The sequence below is a fragment of the Vicugna pacos genome, chromosome 14, assembly GCF_048564905.1.
Source record: "Vicugna pacos chromosome 14, VicPac4, whole genome shotgun sequence".
Lineage (NCBI taxonomy): Eukaryota > Metazoa > Chordata > Mammalia > Artiodactyla > Camelidae > Vicugna > Vicugna pacos.
The window spans coordinates 2180708-2196880 of NC_133000.1; the positions used below are offsets into that span (position 1 = coordinate 2180708).

Genomic DNA, 16173 nt, shown 5'->3' on the forward strand with positions numbered 1-16173 from the left:
GTTACGTGGTTGCCATGGGTTAACAGATCGCACACAAATACCTTTCAGGGACGCAAGTGCCTAGGAAACGAGATGACGCGCAAAGTCACTAATGGCCTCAGCTGCCTTTGTCTGTTTGTGTAAGAACGCTGCCAGAGTGACCACCTCTACGCTTGGGTTTTAAGGCTCACGAGGCAGTCTTCTTAACCTGGCCTGAAACTGAGACGGTGGCTGATGAGAGATTGCTGACTGTGGAAAACAAGTATCAGGCGTCTTTGAGACGTGAAGTGATGTGGTGGATCCTGAGGGCTCAGAGCAGCGAGCTGACGGCCTTGCAGTTGGTCTAGTAACCAGCATACTCAGCACCAGGCTTGCGACAAAGTGCGTGGGGTCTCTCAGGAGCACGTCGCCAGCTAACCAGAAACCTGAGATGTGGCGTCACTTTAGAGTGGAGTGCGCCATTGTTAATAACAATCAACCCGTCAGAGAGACTGCGTGCAGCCAAGCGGACGGGTGGCTTCCAAGTCGTTCTGAACGTGGGAAAACAAGAAGTGGAAACACGCCTGCCTCTGGGCCTGCTCCACCGTATTCAGCTCGGATTCTCAGTCTTGCCCAGTGACAGTCTGCTCGTTTTTCAGAATCCTATTTCTGTTTAAAAGTGTCCTTCAACTTTCTCAGCAGTTACAGACGAGATGCAGAGCACTTAAGGAGCGTAAAACAATAGCTGCGGAGTGTGTGTGTGTGTGTGTGTGTGTACATGTATGTGTCTGTGCATATGTGTGTGTGTGTGTTTTGTTCAGATCCACTTTGATGTTGGGGCTGTGAGCCCACCGGTGGAGGTAGAGGTGCATGTGTGTGTCCAGGAGGATGAAGATGATACTGAACATCTTAAACATCAAATTAGGAAAATATGAATAAGAATAAATGATTAGTATCAGTCTCTGCACACTCAGTTTATCCCTTTTTCCAGCCCTATCAGCTGACATGTGAAGCCCCAGGCCAAGGTGATGAGGGAGTTGGGAGATTTTACAGGCTCACCACGGGCACTACCAGAGGGGTTGTCCTTCCCTACAGGGCACGTAGGTCCCTGCTGGGACACACATTCCCCAGCTGTAACAACCCAAAAGCAGGTGGCAGACTGGTCACCTTCACTCCTCTCCACCCCCAATAGAAAGTCATGGAGAGACACTCAGGTCTCTCTTTACCTTTATTCCAGCCCAATCATTTTATCCTTCAAAAAAGGAAAAAGATGTAGAATAATTATCATGAGTTTCCCTGGATCCTATTCTCTTATGTTCACCTCCAGTGGACGTATGTCATTTGCCTACCATTTTTTCCCTGGGATATCTAAACAGCCAGAGTAAAGAAGGCTATTTTTCCTCTCCTGTTTTCCTTTAAAAATTGAAAGTCAGAGTTCCATAAGAAGTCAACAAAGTGGGGAGTGGGGACTCTCTGAGGAAATAATGCAAGAAGATTTCTCAGAACTAAGAGTCACTGGTTTCTGTACTGAAAGGGCCAAGCAGTTAAGAAGCACAGGCGCATCAGAGCACCTTATCAGAGGTTTTCAGAATTCCAGGACGAAGAGAAGACCCTAAAGATGAAAACAAGGAAACAGCAGATGAGCGCAGACATTGCAGCAGCAGGGAAGGGAGGCCAGAAGCAGTGGAGCAACGCCTTTGAAATTCTAAAGAAAACGTCTTCATCCTAGAATTACAGACCAAGCCCACGGGAGAATCAAGCGTGAGGAGCATAATACAAAGAATGGCATTTTTAAATGTACATGTTCTCAAAACAAAAAAAAATGTGTCCCTTATCGAAAAAAGGTATAGGCTTTTGTGAGCTTTTTCTCACAAAAAGCTACATGGAGATGAGTTTCGCCAATAAAGGGGAAAGATAGGAAATAGAGAAGATACGAATTCAGCACAGGAAGGGGCACAGAAATGGTGAGGAGAGACCCCAAGATGACAGCGGGGTCCCAGGCGAGGAGGACCAGCAGCCTGGCCGGAGGAACGCGGGCGGATGCAGAGGCGGCTGCTCCAGAAAGAAGCTGAGGGAGGCCTGCGGGAAGACGGCCATCTGTGAAGAGCTCGAGGTCGAACAAGCAGGACACAGTCGGGGAAACTGTTACTAATGCCAAGAGAAGCAAGACTGCGCAGAAGGGGGGGTGGTCGTGGTCTGCCGTGTGGCTCAGCTGCAGGCGGCGTTCGCGTGGTCGTGACAGTGTGAACACCGAGTGTGGGGCACTGCTTTACACGTAGTTGTCTTTGGAGTTGGGAGAAGAGGAGGAACATGTTAAGTTATCACCTTCCCTAGTGGAACAATAACCTGCAACTGGAAATTTGAGAAGCGGAAGCGGAAGCGTGCCACGCAGAGAAACGGAGGCAGAGCAACAGTTATGAGCTAGAAGAGGTAAAAGTGGGTGTCTCGGAGGAGAAAGTAGGGGGAGGAAGGGAGGGAGTCTGTTGTTTTTCACAGCCAGCTTGTTGGCTTGAACTAAGGGCATGATATACCTCTGATAAATGTTAAAGCTGAGAAAAATATATACAAAAATAACCCAATTAACAAAGGGGTTGGCCCCAAGAGGATTTGCTTCTGATCCCATAAAACTGGAAACCCGGAGCTCCCAATGACCAAATAATTATCCAAACTGGCTTCAATTAAGAAAGAGAAAGACTTTAGACATATACACTTACAGTGACTGTAGTTAGAAATTAGTGGAATTTTATGGAATTACAACTTCAGGATTAACACATAATAAGAAATGTACTAGAAGTGAAAAATGGCTCACATTATGAAACAGAAGCCTGGCTTTAAAGAGCTCAGATTCTTTTATGAAAATACGTGTTGTAAATTTAGGTTTATAGCTTCAGTGTCTGAGCACATGCCTCCACGGAAGACAAACCATGCTGTAGGTTACATTTATCCGTGGTAAACAGTGATCTTCGCCCACGTGAGAAGAGGCGATGTCGGGGAGTGGTGGGGTGGAACTCAGTGGTAGAGCACATACGTAGCCTGCGTTCAGTCCCTAGTACCTCCATTAAAGGAAAAAGGAAACGTTCATTCCTGTTGATCCAGTGAATCAATTTAAGGAAGCAGAGCTACACAAAAAAGTGGGGGTGATGTTGGGATCTCGGCTCTGTGTGATCATTCTTAGTTGACTTCTCATCAGTGGATGGAGATGGTCTAAGCTCTGGGAGTTTCCAGCCGTTCTTGACCTCAGTTTGCAAGAGGAAGATTCGGTGAGGAGACAGCCTGCAGGGAGTCGTGGAAAGAGAAGGCTCAAGCCGCGGTCATGGGAAGTGCATCCGGCGGGCAGGTAGGAAGAAGACGTCGGTGCCACCAGGACCCTGGAATCCAGCATGAAAGGCCAGAGCTGCACAGTCTTGTCTGAGGCTGTGGAAACAAGAAAAATGGCACAAGCAAAGGCTGCCTCGCTGTTCTGCACCATCTGTTTGGGTTTACTGAGTTGTCCTTTGCCAGCAGAGTTGGGGAAATGCGTACAAATAATTCCGTCCCATCTCAGGCAGGCAGTATCGTCAGAAAGGGAACGTAATAAAGCAATTCATGGAAATGGTGGGGGTGCAGCCTGTAAAACTTCAAAGCCAACATGTCTGAGTCAGGGCTGACTTCTTCAGTAAAATTTCCCCCCGTTCCCCAAGACAGTGTGTCTCCCTTTTTTCTTGCCCCGGAAGCATCTCAACCCAGAAAGCCTTTGGAAATGAAGTTCTGGGCCAGCTTCCTAATCCCAAACCCTACAGCGGACTGTCCTAAAATGATGCGTTAGAAGCGTGGGCTGGACCCACAGCTGATTGGGTTGGGGCTGATACGACCTTAACCGCGACCAGAGCAACTGGACGGTGAACCCTAACCACGGCGTGTGAGGAGCGAAACGGGAGCTGCAGGGGCCGGGCTCCTTCAGAGACGTGCAGCCCTCTCAGTTGCTCACGAATCGCGGTGCCTAGACTCCTCAGGTGAGATAGTGGGGCTCCCTCTTCTGCCTCTTGGCCCCACAGCCGTGCAGGCCCTGACCCCCGTGTACCGCTCAGAGCCTCTGTGGGAGGCAGCACCCAACCCTGGGACCCCTCTGCACAGTTTCGATGCAGAGACTTCTTACAGAGCTGTGGGCCACCCCCAGGGAACCGCCAAAGGTGGAGGTCAGCAGCATTAGGACAAAGCCAGGGCCACCCGGGCTTGACGGGGCGAGGAGAGGAGGGGTGTGGCAGGGTCCACTCGAGGAGGGACGATTACCACCTGAACGGTGAGGCCGACTCGGGGAGTGCAGTGGGGGAGGATGACGCCAAGCTCCCTCCCTCCTGCTCTGCGTCTTCTGACCACATCCAAAGGTGAGGGATGGACGGGGAAGAGGAGGGGAAAACGGGGAGAAACCAGCACATGCGGTATTTGAACCAAAGCAGTTGATTTACGTGACAACACGTGAAGCTGATTTTTCCAAAGCTTGAAAAGTACATACATTTACGTGTGCACACTTGTTTGTGTAAAGTAGGTCACACACACCCTAATCATCTCTGTCTCCAACGTGGTCTCAGTGGGCATATAGTCCCAGACACAAAACCATTCAGGTGATAAGGTTATGGACGTCATAGCGTCCCACTGCCCGTCAGCTTCCCATTCAGTCTGGACCAGGGGCCTGTGTTTGTGTTTTCAACACCTCAGTCCCAGTCATCGCACACGAAGTTCTGAGAACCAGTCGCTTCAACAGTGTCAGTCCTGCACCTCTAAGGAAAAACCCATTTAAGCAGATTATTTTCCTTCTTGATGAGTAGGTGGGACCCTCACTAACCAGAAAGAGAAAGAGCAGCAGAGGCAGAACGATGTGCAGAGAGGAAGGGAAGGCTGAGAGAGGGGCTTGAGAGCGCAAGGCAGCCTCTGAAGGAAACAGCGGGAGGACAGTCAGGGAGAAGACGGGTGAGGATTAGTAAGGCACAGGGGTAAGAAATGTGTGCATGGGGCCGATGCTGTATTGGAAGCCTTGTGGAGGGTCCACTTAAAACCCTTTAAAATTCTGCACACTGAGAGGATCGTGACTACCTGCTGGGAGGGTCTAAGGACTATGACATCAGGTGGCACCGAGCACACCCAGGGCCCAGATCTTGGTTGGTAAACACCATCCTGCAATGAAAGACACCGGAGTCCTTGGAGAAACAGCTGGTTCTAAGGCTGGGGCAGGACACACACCCCAGTGCACCTGGAGCATCTTGTAGGGTCGGAAAGGGAGACGGTGCTCAAGAAACAAAAGAACGGGAGCTTGTTAAAGGGCCACAGGATCCAACCTGCAAGAGTTCCCGACAGCCAGAACAACAGGAAGAAGCGTATTGGATTACAGCCCAAAGTGAAATAAATGTGCACAAGTCCACGATTCGATCAATAAATACTGAACAACTAAATGAGGGGGAAGAGGCAGGCTTTTCATACACAAGAATTCCAAACAGTACACGTGGGTTTAATCGCCCACCTTTGGGGGTGGGCTGGGCTGAGTGACTTGCTCCCAAAAATAAAGCAACGAGAAGAGAAAAACAGTGACTTCACAGTGGAGAAATCTGACCAATACCTGAACCAGGCAATGAAGTTTAGCATCACCAGCGACGTCACATAGAGACATGTGCCCCCAGCCCGACACATGATAAAGACACGTCTCCTTGAGGATATTCTGTCCAGAAACCCATCATCCGGGTCCAATTACGAGGACATCAGATGCACCCAAATAAGGGACATCCTACAAAATCCCTGCCTCATACTCTTAAAGCTGTGAAGGCTGTGAAGATAAGGAAGGATGGAGGAATTGTCACAGACCAGAGGAGCCAAGGGGACATGAGGAGAAAACCAGTAGGGTGTTCAGGATGGGACCACGGAACAGGGAAAGGACATTAATGGGAAAACCTGTTTCAATTTATAGTTTAATGAAGTCTGGAGTTTAATTAATTGTAATGTAGCACTGTTACAGTTGAAGAATTTTAAAATTAAATATTTAACATTAATTTTACCTATTTTCAATAAAAGATCAATCATCTGTTAGAACAATTGATTCTTTCTGTAGGATTTAAAGCAGTTCTTAAGACATGGGCTTGAGTCCTGTCTTGTTCAGTTTTTTTTTACTGCAGTGTAGTTGACTTACTACGTTGTGTTAGTTTCAGGTGTGCAGCGTAGTGATTCAGTTATACACACACACACACACACACGCTTTTTCAGATTCTTTTCCATTGCAGTTTATCACAAGGTATTGAATAGAGTTCCCTGTCCTGCACAGTAGGACCTTGTTTATATCCATTTTATATATAGTAGTTCGTATCTGCTAATCCTAAACTCGCAATTTATTGAGTTCTATCTTAGTTGAATCACAAAGCACTTTTGAAAAATGAATATTGCAAAAAACAACATAAACCTTTCTGCTTCATTTTATGCTCAGTGACCATCTGGCTGTATCTGTTCCCTTTACTGAATTAAAACCAGCTCATCCTCCAGGAAGCAAGAAGTAACTGCCATATGTGTTCATTGGCTGAAAGTTACATGAATAAAACCTCATGTAAAATTTCTGAAATTTTCCTTGAACTAAAAATAAGCAAAATGAGTTGTTGATGACTAGATTGCTCATAAATTCGCCCCAGGAGACACCCCAGAAGCTCTGTAGATGATCATCTGCCCCCACAATAAACTTCATACAGCTGGCTCGGAAGAAAGTTCACTCTCCAAAGTGATAAAAACATTTTGATTAATGCAAAAAATTCTCTTTAAAAGTTCAAATAGGAAGCAACTGCTTGGATAATTTGATGTACTATGAAAAGATTAGGTATTGAAATGAATAATAGGTCCCTATGCTGGTGACTGGTAACCATAGGCTGAAACATGGTTATGTTGCATTTTTTCTGGATGAACCTCAAAGTCCTTGACACACAGTGGTGACAGCCGCCTCCCTCTGGAGACAATGAACTGGTTCAGACGCAGCTCTGGCTAAAGAGCCTTTATCCAGGAATGAATATTTGGCCATAAGCCTTCCTCTTCCTGGAATGCTAAATCCCAGGGATTCTCTGCAGTGCCGGCATCGTCTGCCGAGCAGGGTGTTTCCTGAATGTTTCTCATGGGTTGGAAAATGGTTTGTGAGGAGAGAGGACACTTCCACTTCCCTGGGCATCAAATCCCACATAGTGACCGATAAGCTCCAATCACAGCAGCTGTTTCTCCATCCGAGGACTTCAGAGGTGCTAAGGACAGAGACAGACAGACAGACAAGCAAAGACAGAGACAGAGCCAACCTTGATGTTCTTAAAGTACTAATTCACCGTTTACAAAATGTTTCAGTCTCTGTAATAAGACATCTGGTGACAGCTAAGTTTTATTTCATTCTTAGCAAAATGTAGGTTGTAAAATTTATCTTAACCAAAGTATTGACCTCGCTGTCTTTTAAACATCTTTCTCCATTGTGAACTGCTGAACCCTGTGACCACAAGTGTGATACTCCGAAGGGCTGTCTCCTCCTCTCACCTGGAGAGCACAACTTACATGGAAACGTCCACAGCTGATTCGGCCTCCCAGACAAGCGGATGGGGAACAGAACCAGGTATTGCCCTGAGGGGTGCTAAGTGTCCCTGATGTGGACAAGCAGAAGTTTCTCGGTGAAGACGATCTTTGCCATGTATCACGGCAGGAACTCCACAGTCTCAAACGAATCCTTGCTGAAATATTTGGATGAATTCAAAGCTTAACTTTGAGGGGAAACCCACGTCTGCCTGCAGCTGCCCTGACTGCCCACGTGGGCTGGGATTGTGTTAGATATTCTGCTCCAGCAAGAACTCTGGCCCGATGTCTCATCGTTTATAACAAGAGCTCATTTACTCCTTTGGTAGCACATCCTATTCTCTTAGTGACTCAATTGAAAGTCCCCAGGGAGCAGGAACTATGTGTTTTTATCCCTGAATCCAGCAGTCTGACCTGATGAGTGATAAATGTTCATCCAACGAACGAATAAACAATACTGTTTTACCACCCAAAGTCCCTTTGTGTAAAATCTAATGTGATTCCCTCCGATTTGCCACCAGGAGAATGTTGTCTCCTTTAAGGAATTTATAAGCATCCTATATTAGACTTAGAATTATTTAACCCACTAAACTTAGCTTTTTCTCTGGCTGCCAAATCAGGACCAGATAGCATCCATGTTCAAAGACAGCAATGAGACCAGCCATTATAGTCAGAGTGTTTCCTTTTTTTTAAAATTGAAACATAGTCAGTTACAATGTGTCAGTTTCTGGTGTACAGCACAGTGTCCCAGTCATGTATACACACATACATTTGCAGAGTGTTTTCTGATTTTGGTTTCTTGAAGCTTACTGTTTAATTATATTTTATCCTAAGCTACCTCAAATTGGGGAAGATAGTAATCATTAAATAGATAAGTGAAAATGTGGAGACATGGGTTATGTTAACTGATCCACAATTTCGAGGTGTCCCGTTCTTCCTCCAGGGCAGGACACTAAGTGTCTTCCTCTCCCGGGGAAGCCAAGGGGCGTTACTTGTGTGCTGGGGCAGAGGGGCTTTCTGTTCCTCCCCCTGGGCAGCTGGTTCTGCTTTTACTCCTCCAGGAGGTAAGGGTACATGGGTGGGCTTTGGGCCGGTCCGCAGGGGCAGGTGCTCACGTCTGTCCCTGGCACCAAGGGGCTCCAGTCTCCTTTGTGAGAGGCTGGGGTCTCCCTCTCTGTCTGGACCTCCAGCTATTCCAACGGGACATGCTGCGCCGCTCGCGGCCTTGGAAATCTGCTAACATTCTGCCTGATGTCCCCTTACTTGCCTCCTTCCTCGTGCTGCACAGCGGTCCTGCCCTGGCCTCTCCTGGAGGGGCTGGTCCCTCTTTGAAACTCCGTCTGCTTGGTGGCCTGTAACCTCGGCTCTCTGATCAGCTCCAGAAAAGTCATGATTTTGTAGATTAGCCAGTTTTTTGCCATTTCTGGGGGGGGGGGTCGTTCTTTTGCAGCTTTTACACCCAGGTGGAGGCTGAATCACCAAAGGTGATGGATGGTTTGGAGCAGCGTGAGGGTGTGTCTGTTGACGGTTTTGCTGACACCCTTGGCTGTGGATCTGCAGTTCTCATCCCCGTCTGCCTTCCTTCCTTATGTCCAGCGCTTGAGTTGGAGGCGCCCGGCCAGGCCGGGGCTCTGATCGCTTGCCAAGGTTCACATTCCAGTCCAGCCATGACCTGAGGCCCGTGCCCGCAGCACCTGGCTAACCAGCGCCCTGAGGTTCAGTCAGGTTACAGCGTTGGGAGGAGACCCAGCGCCTCCCACACAGTTACCACTTTTCACATCAGGGCTGCATTTCGGCAAGACCTCATACATTCTCACAACAGGACTTTGAAAAGCAACGCATAAGGTTTACATAATACAAAGAGAAGTGGACATGAATCATTTTAGCAATTCATGTGTGGTCATTTGATTAACACAGTCAATCCAGATAGTTTAGTTTAAGCCTCCTTGATACCGGCTCTCTGAAGTCACCAGAGCTTGGTGAGTCTGGGTCAGGCACTTAACAGACTCAGACTTCCACTGAGCTTTATGATTCAGGAACATAAAGACAAAGTCTGTGTGGAAAAATTTTATTTTTTTCCCAGCTATGGAGGCCATTATAACAGCACCTTTACTTAACAATGTGCTTTCTTACTGTCTGCATTTTCTGTCTTTACTTGTCCTTGGCAGTTACCATTTCTAACTAGTGTTGTGTATGCCTGGAAAAGGCAAGACAGCGTCTGTCTGAGTTAGCACCCCCAGCAGCGAGGTTAACATCAGCTTTCCCGCGGAGGTCACTTGAAGACTGTACAAAACAGAAATACTGTTTCAAGTTTTTTTTTTAACATTTTTTATTGATTTATAATCATTTTACAATGTTGTGTCAAATTCCAGTGTTCAGCACAATTTTTCAGTCATTCATGGACATATACACACTCATTGTCACATTTTTTTCTCTGTGAGTTATCATAACATTTTGTATATATTTCCCTGTGCTATATACAGTGTAATCTTGTTTATCTATTCTACAATTTTGAAATCCCAGTCTATCCCTTTCCACCCTCCACCCCCCTGGTAACCACAAGTCTGTATTCTCTGTCTGTGAGTCTATTTCTGTCCTGTATTTACGCTTTGTTTTTGTTTGTTTTTGTTTTTTGGATTCCACATATGAGCGATCTCATATGGTATTTTTCTTTCTCTTTCTGGCTTACTTCACTTAGAATGACATTCTCCAGGAGCATCCATGTTGCTGCAAATGGGATTATGTTTTTGGTTTTTATGGCTGAATAGAATTCCATTGTATAAATATACCACATCTTCTTTATCCAGTCACCTGTTGATGGACATTTAGGCTGTTTCCATGTTTTGGCTATTGTAAATAGTGCTGCTATGAACATTGGGGTGCAGGTGTCATTTTGAAGTAGGGTTCCTTCTGGATACAAGCCCAGGAGTGGGATTCCTGGGTCGTATGGTAAGTCTATTCCTAGTCTTTTGAGGAATCTCCACACTGTTTTCCATAGTGGCTGCACCAAACTGCATTCTGACCAGCAGTGTAGGAGGGTTCCCCTTTCTCCACAGCCTCTCCAGCATTTGTCATTTGTGAATTTTTGAATGACGGCCATTCTGACTGGTGTGAGGTGATACCTCATTGTAGTTTTGATTTGCATTTCTCTGATAATTAGTGATATTGAGCATTTTTTCATGTGCTTTTTGATCATTTGTATGTCTTCCTTGGAGAATTGCTTTTTTAGGTCTTCTGCCCATTTTTGGATTGGGTTGTTTATTTTTTTCTTATTGAGTCGTATGAGCTGCTTATATATTTTGGAGATCAAGCCTTTGTCGGTTTCACTTGCAAAAATTTTCTCCCATTCCATAGGTTTTCTTCTTGTTTTACTTCTGGTTTCCTTTGCTGTACAGAAGCTTGTAAGTTTCATTAGGTCCCATTTGTTTATTCTTGCTTTTATTTCTTCTAGGAGAAAATTTTTGAAACGTATGTCAGATAATGTTTTGCCTATGTTTTCCTCTAGGAGGTTTATTGTATCTTGTCTTATGTTTAAGTCTTTAATCCATTTTGAGTTGATTTTTGTGTATGGTGTAAGGGAGTGTTCTAGCTTCATTGTTTTACATGCTGCTGTCCAGTTTTCCCAACACCATTTGCTGAAGAGACTGTCTTTATTCCATTGTATATTCTTGCCTCCTTTGTCGAAGATGAGTTGACCAAAAGTTTGTTGTTTCAAGTTTTGAAGCAAGTAGTCTCAAGTTTAAATAATGGCAGATGACTACTTTTTTCCTAATAAAGTTATAAATTCAGTAACTCTGTTATAAGGGCCACATGCTACAAGTTTTTCTGAAGCAATTTTTTTTATAGTTTAAATTACAAAGTACCAGAAGTCAAATGTTTATAATTAAAAACTTCAGTTCTGGTATTGGAAATCCTAGACTGCCAAACAGAGAGTGCATACCTTTTTGACTGAGTATCTGGCCAGGGGCCCCAGCAGCGAGGGAGGTCAGGGTGGGTGTGCTCCTGCAGGAGGGGGCCCCCAGGGCATCCTCTGAGCGGGTGGGACTGTGCCCAGCCCAGGGGGAGATGAGGATTTCCTTGAAAGAGCAGCATGGGGATCAGGGTGGGGGTGGGAGTTCCTGCGTGACAGGAAAATCAGTCGGTGCGGATTGATGGCTTTCTGGCAGTAGAACAGAGCCAAGTCTGCCTGACTTCTTGTGTGCCCAGCTCTGCCAGGGTGTGTTTCTGGAAGCCAGCTAGTCCCAGCCCTTCCCCAGACGAAAGATGAATGCCAGTCCTGCATCTCAGATGAGAAGAGCAGCCAATCACTGTCAGATAAGAAACACATTTGGGAGAAAAAGAAACCAGATGGATAGGGATGTTACAGAACTAAACCAGCCTATAGCTCAGAATATAGTTAGGCCAGGAGATCAGCTCTCTTTGAGCGCTTATAGCAGATCCCCCGATTTCACAGTCCCGTTTCTTAGACTGACTTAACCTTTATCAATTAGTTGACTGTATATTTATTTTTTAATGATAAGAGTTATTTGGAAAGTAAATATTTTGAAAAAAATTTAAATCTGTTCCTCCCCTCAAACAACTTTTTCATTCATTTGAAATCACTTAAGATTGTATTTGATCAGAGCATTTCTAATTGACTACAAATATAAAGTATATTTCCAGACTCACAGACACAGGAAACAAACTTATGGTTACCAGAGGGCCAAGAGGGGAGTGGACAGATAAATTGGGAGTTCGGGGTTTGCAGATACACACTACTATATATAAAACAGATAAACCACTAGGTCCTACTGTACAGCATAGGAAACTATATTCAATACTTTTTAATTATCTATAATGAAAAAGAATCTGAAAAAGAATATATATATAACTGAATCACTATGCTGTACACCTGAAATTCACAACATTGTCAATCAACCATACTTAAATAAAAAATAAAAAAACAAAAAAAACTGTTCATAAATGCAAGAACAAATAAGATAAAATTTGAGAGAAAATGTGTTCCTTGCAATTATTTAACTTATATGTCAGAAAACTGCTGAGATTTTTTCATCAGGTCTCATTGTTCAGATTTGTACCAGCTATTTCAAAACACCATCACCTTTGGATTAGCTCCTTTGTTTTAAAAGGCACTGAGCATGACCTCGTGCTTGTGACAGAATTGCAACTGATCTAAACAAGATCCAAAACTGCAAACCAAGGCCCCGTTTCCGAAGGAAGCCCTTGTGCTTTTGTTTTAACATGGCTGGTTCGCTTCACGTTGGCATCCATTGGTCACATCTGTTTCATGGATTTATTTGAAAAACAAAAGGGTTCTAAGGGCCTGGAAGACACTGATGTTGCCACCATACGCGAATTCAGTTCCTCAGTCTTTGAAGTCGCCTCCCAAGACTCTCTGTGCATTTGGCTCCATGTGGAACAGCTTAAACAGCCGAAGATGCCTTCAGTGTTAGATCAAAAGTATTTTTCCAGATGCCACTTTGAAATAACAAACAGCTTTATGGTTTACTTCCCAGTGGAGGCGTGTTTGGAACAATGCTTATCATTAACAGCTCCAGCTTCTGCTGATTAAAGACATTAATCTGTCCTTTTCGGGAGGCTGCCGAGGTGTTTTGTACCTGTCAAAAGAGAGAGCTTAAGGGAGTCTGTCCAAGGCCCACCCTCCTGCGCCTGGACCTCACGGGAAGGAAACCAGTGACATGAACAGATAAGAATTAGAGTCTGGAAAAGATGCGTTCATTAGGGGAAAAAATAGAGATAAAAAGAAGTCAGTTAAAAGAAGAAAAATGAAGATTCGAGGACAGAGTTCCTTTTAAATATTTCTGTGTGTTTTTTCCTAAGTCTGTCTCTAATTCTCTCAGCCAGAATAATCTGCCTTTCCTCACTTCATTTCATTTAACTTCCTCTGAGGGGAATGATACCACTGAGCTCAGGAGACTGGGATACACGTCTTCTGTCCCAAAGTCAGTGCGAGGTTCTTTGAGGAAATGAACCTCATCTTCACTTCACTTTATGTCTCCCCTAGTGTCTTCCTAACACAGAGCCTTTGCTGGTAACGCTTCAGTAAATGTTGGGGTGCAGAGGAATGGGATGGGACAGAGTGGATGGAATAGGTAAGGACAGACCATGGACTGGAAATGGAAGGGGGTTCGAGGCATGTGCTCAAAATCAAAAGAAGTTCACAAAAATGGATGCAGAGAACAAAGAAATGCATTCCAGTTATTCAGTGCAACTAAGAGAGAGCAGAGTGCCTGCCCTTTTACAAAAAAGTACCTGAGCTCCATCACATGTGCTTATAAGCCACTTCTCCCTCACATGAAATAGGGTCTGCATGCAGAAACGGGAGGGAGGGGATGTCCCTGCTCTGACTCCGGGTGCATCTGCGGCTCCACGCACATTTGGTCCCCAGACCAGGCACGAGCTGGAGAACAGCAAAGGGCAGGGATGACGAGGGGTTGCATAGTTATGGGTGACATCTTCAGTCTCCCTGACCCTCCGCTGATTTAGCTCAGCCGTCTCATCCCCAAGGGAAAAACAATGAAAGAAAGAAAAGCCAAATTCCTCCCGAAGTGGCAAAGAGAGCACAATGTGAACACCTCATATGTTCTCTGGAGTCTTGCCCAGGAAAGCCACTTGAGACGCTTACGGTGGGACGTGATACTCCTGGATGGTTCCAGAAGTGTTGCTCCATCACAAAAATCTAAACGGCTCCTTGGCAACAGACAGACACGTAAACAATGTTGCTTCAGCATCCTTAAACGGGGGTTGCCTGGAAGTGCTTCCCCCAGAAAAGGTGAGTCTCTGTGTCAGGTGTACTTGATAGCCTGTCCCTCTTAATCACTGAGAACAACGGCTCCTTTCCTGCTGACTTCATCCAGAATAATCTATTATTATGACACTTTTAGAAAGAAAACACCTGTGTGTATCACCTGGCACAACTTAAAACTTGTTGACAAGGTCGTGACAAGGAATCAATGCCTTTACCAGGGGTAGCTGCGTGTTTCCAGTAAACAAAGTCGGTTTGGTCTTCCCCGCCTTGCTCACCTGCAGTGTAGATAACGTGCCTTCCTTCAGTGAGAGGTGGGATCACTGTTCTTTGCCAGCAGGTGGTGCAAAAACCGTATTGTAGAGATGATCACAGACAAACAAGAGAATGTCTCAGACTGGAAGTTAGGTACACGTGGACCTTGCTTTGGGAAGAAGTGATGGTGGAGCTCCCTGTTTAACACCAGCAAATGCTACTTCTGTAACATGTCCCCCCCCCCCCCATCCACCTCGCTAACTCCACACATTTGGCTGGATGTAGAGCTGGTCCCCGTTGGCCGTTACGATCAATTTTGTGCTTATCAGCTGTCATCCCGTCTCCTCTGCTTCGCCCAGCTCCTTGAGGCTGACAGTGGACCAGCATGAGATCACTAGCTCTTCCCAAGGAAGGCAAGTTATCTGTGCTGTGACCCTTGTCACCTCACCCGGTGGGGCCCAGAATTAGATTGGGGCCCTCCGATCTGGTGGACTCTGTCTTCTGTATCCATTTCTCCACCTCACTCTCTGCCTCCAATCAGAGATGAGATTCTGCACAAGCAAGACTGGTCCCGAGCAATTTACTGTTATGATTTAGTGACAGAAGTAGTCAACCATGAGATGTGTTGTGGAGAATAAACAAAATCAGTTTGAAGACGTGAAACACTTTGTAAATTAAAATAACCGTGGAAATGTTGAATAGTTTAAAATCTGCTTGATTATTTCCTATATGATCTTCAAATTCCTTAACTCTTCTGTGCCCCAGTCAGTTTCTTTCTTTGCTTATTTTTGCCACATGACAAGAGGGGGCCCAGGGGAAGTCTGATGAACTGTAAGCACCAGAGGAAAAAGAATGAACTAGACCCAGATTTCATTCTTATCCAGAATTAAATTTAATGTTTAGTAAGTATTCACTGAACAGCATGGTTGAGATGATCAGTGCCAGGCGGGTGCTGCTGCTGCCCGCATCACTCACTTAGTAAACTTACCGCAGCAGTTGTGCCGTGCTGCAGGCTTCCCAGGCTCCCGTGTGACAGCCACTGGGGGACGGCTCCAGGACCCAAAGCAGAATCCAGCTGGGTCTCCCAGTGCGTTTCTCTTCATGTACCAATGCACAAATGCGAATTCAGTCTTGAGTTACAGGCTCATGCATTCAGATCTGAGCAAGGCGAAAGCGACACTCAGCACTGCGGTCCTGCTTAGCTGCTGAGAACACACGTCACAGGGATGCTGATCAGAGAGGGTGCCTCTCCCAGACACACACGCTAGAAAGACTGGCCGTTTTGCCCCGTGTCACAGAGACAGCTGGCTGCCTGAGAGCCCGTGATCTGCTTCCTTTCAAAAGAGGACGAGGCACTCAGACTCCGGAAGGACAGCAGGCAGACCCCCCTTTCCCCACTCTCCCGTGGTGTCAGGGGGTTCCTCGCGTAACCTGATAGGCCGCACACAATCTCACTGGCACCTGGACCGCTTCCAAGACCCAGCCCTTCGGCTCCAAAGCTGAGGCTCGGTCCCCCTGGTGGCTCTCGTCCCTTATCTGGCCTGCACCCCAGTGCTCCCAGCAGGCAGGCCCCCGGCACCTGGCTCTGCATGCCACCCCCCTTCCTGCACTCTCAGCACCAGGACTTCCTAGGAGCCGCTCTG

General features: G+C 46.0%; 1 protein-coding gene and 1 long non-coding RNA gene across 3 annotated transcripts in view; one reads left to right on the forward strand and one right to left on the reverse strand.

The window, feature by feature from the left end:
* Window positions 1-16173, forward strand: part of TNFRSF19 (TNF receptor superfamily member 19) — a 139329-nt gene that overhangs the window by 15026 nt on the left and 108130 nt on the right. The gene's annotated exons all lie outside the window — the stretch shown is intronic.
* Window positions 12849-14156, reverse strand: LOC140701059 (uncharacterized). Its single transcript, XR_012079823.1, has 3 exons — window positions 14106-14156; window positions 13783-13930; window positions 12849-13127 (listed from the first exon to the last, which is right to left on the reverse strand). It is a non-coding gene; the product is annotated as an uncharacterized lncRNA (long non-coding RNA).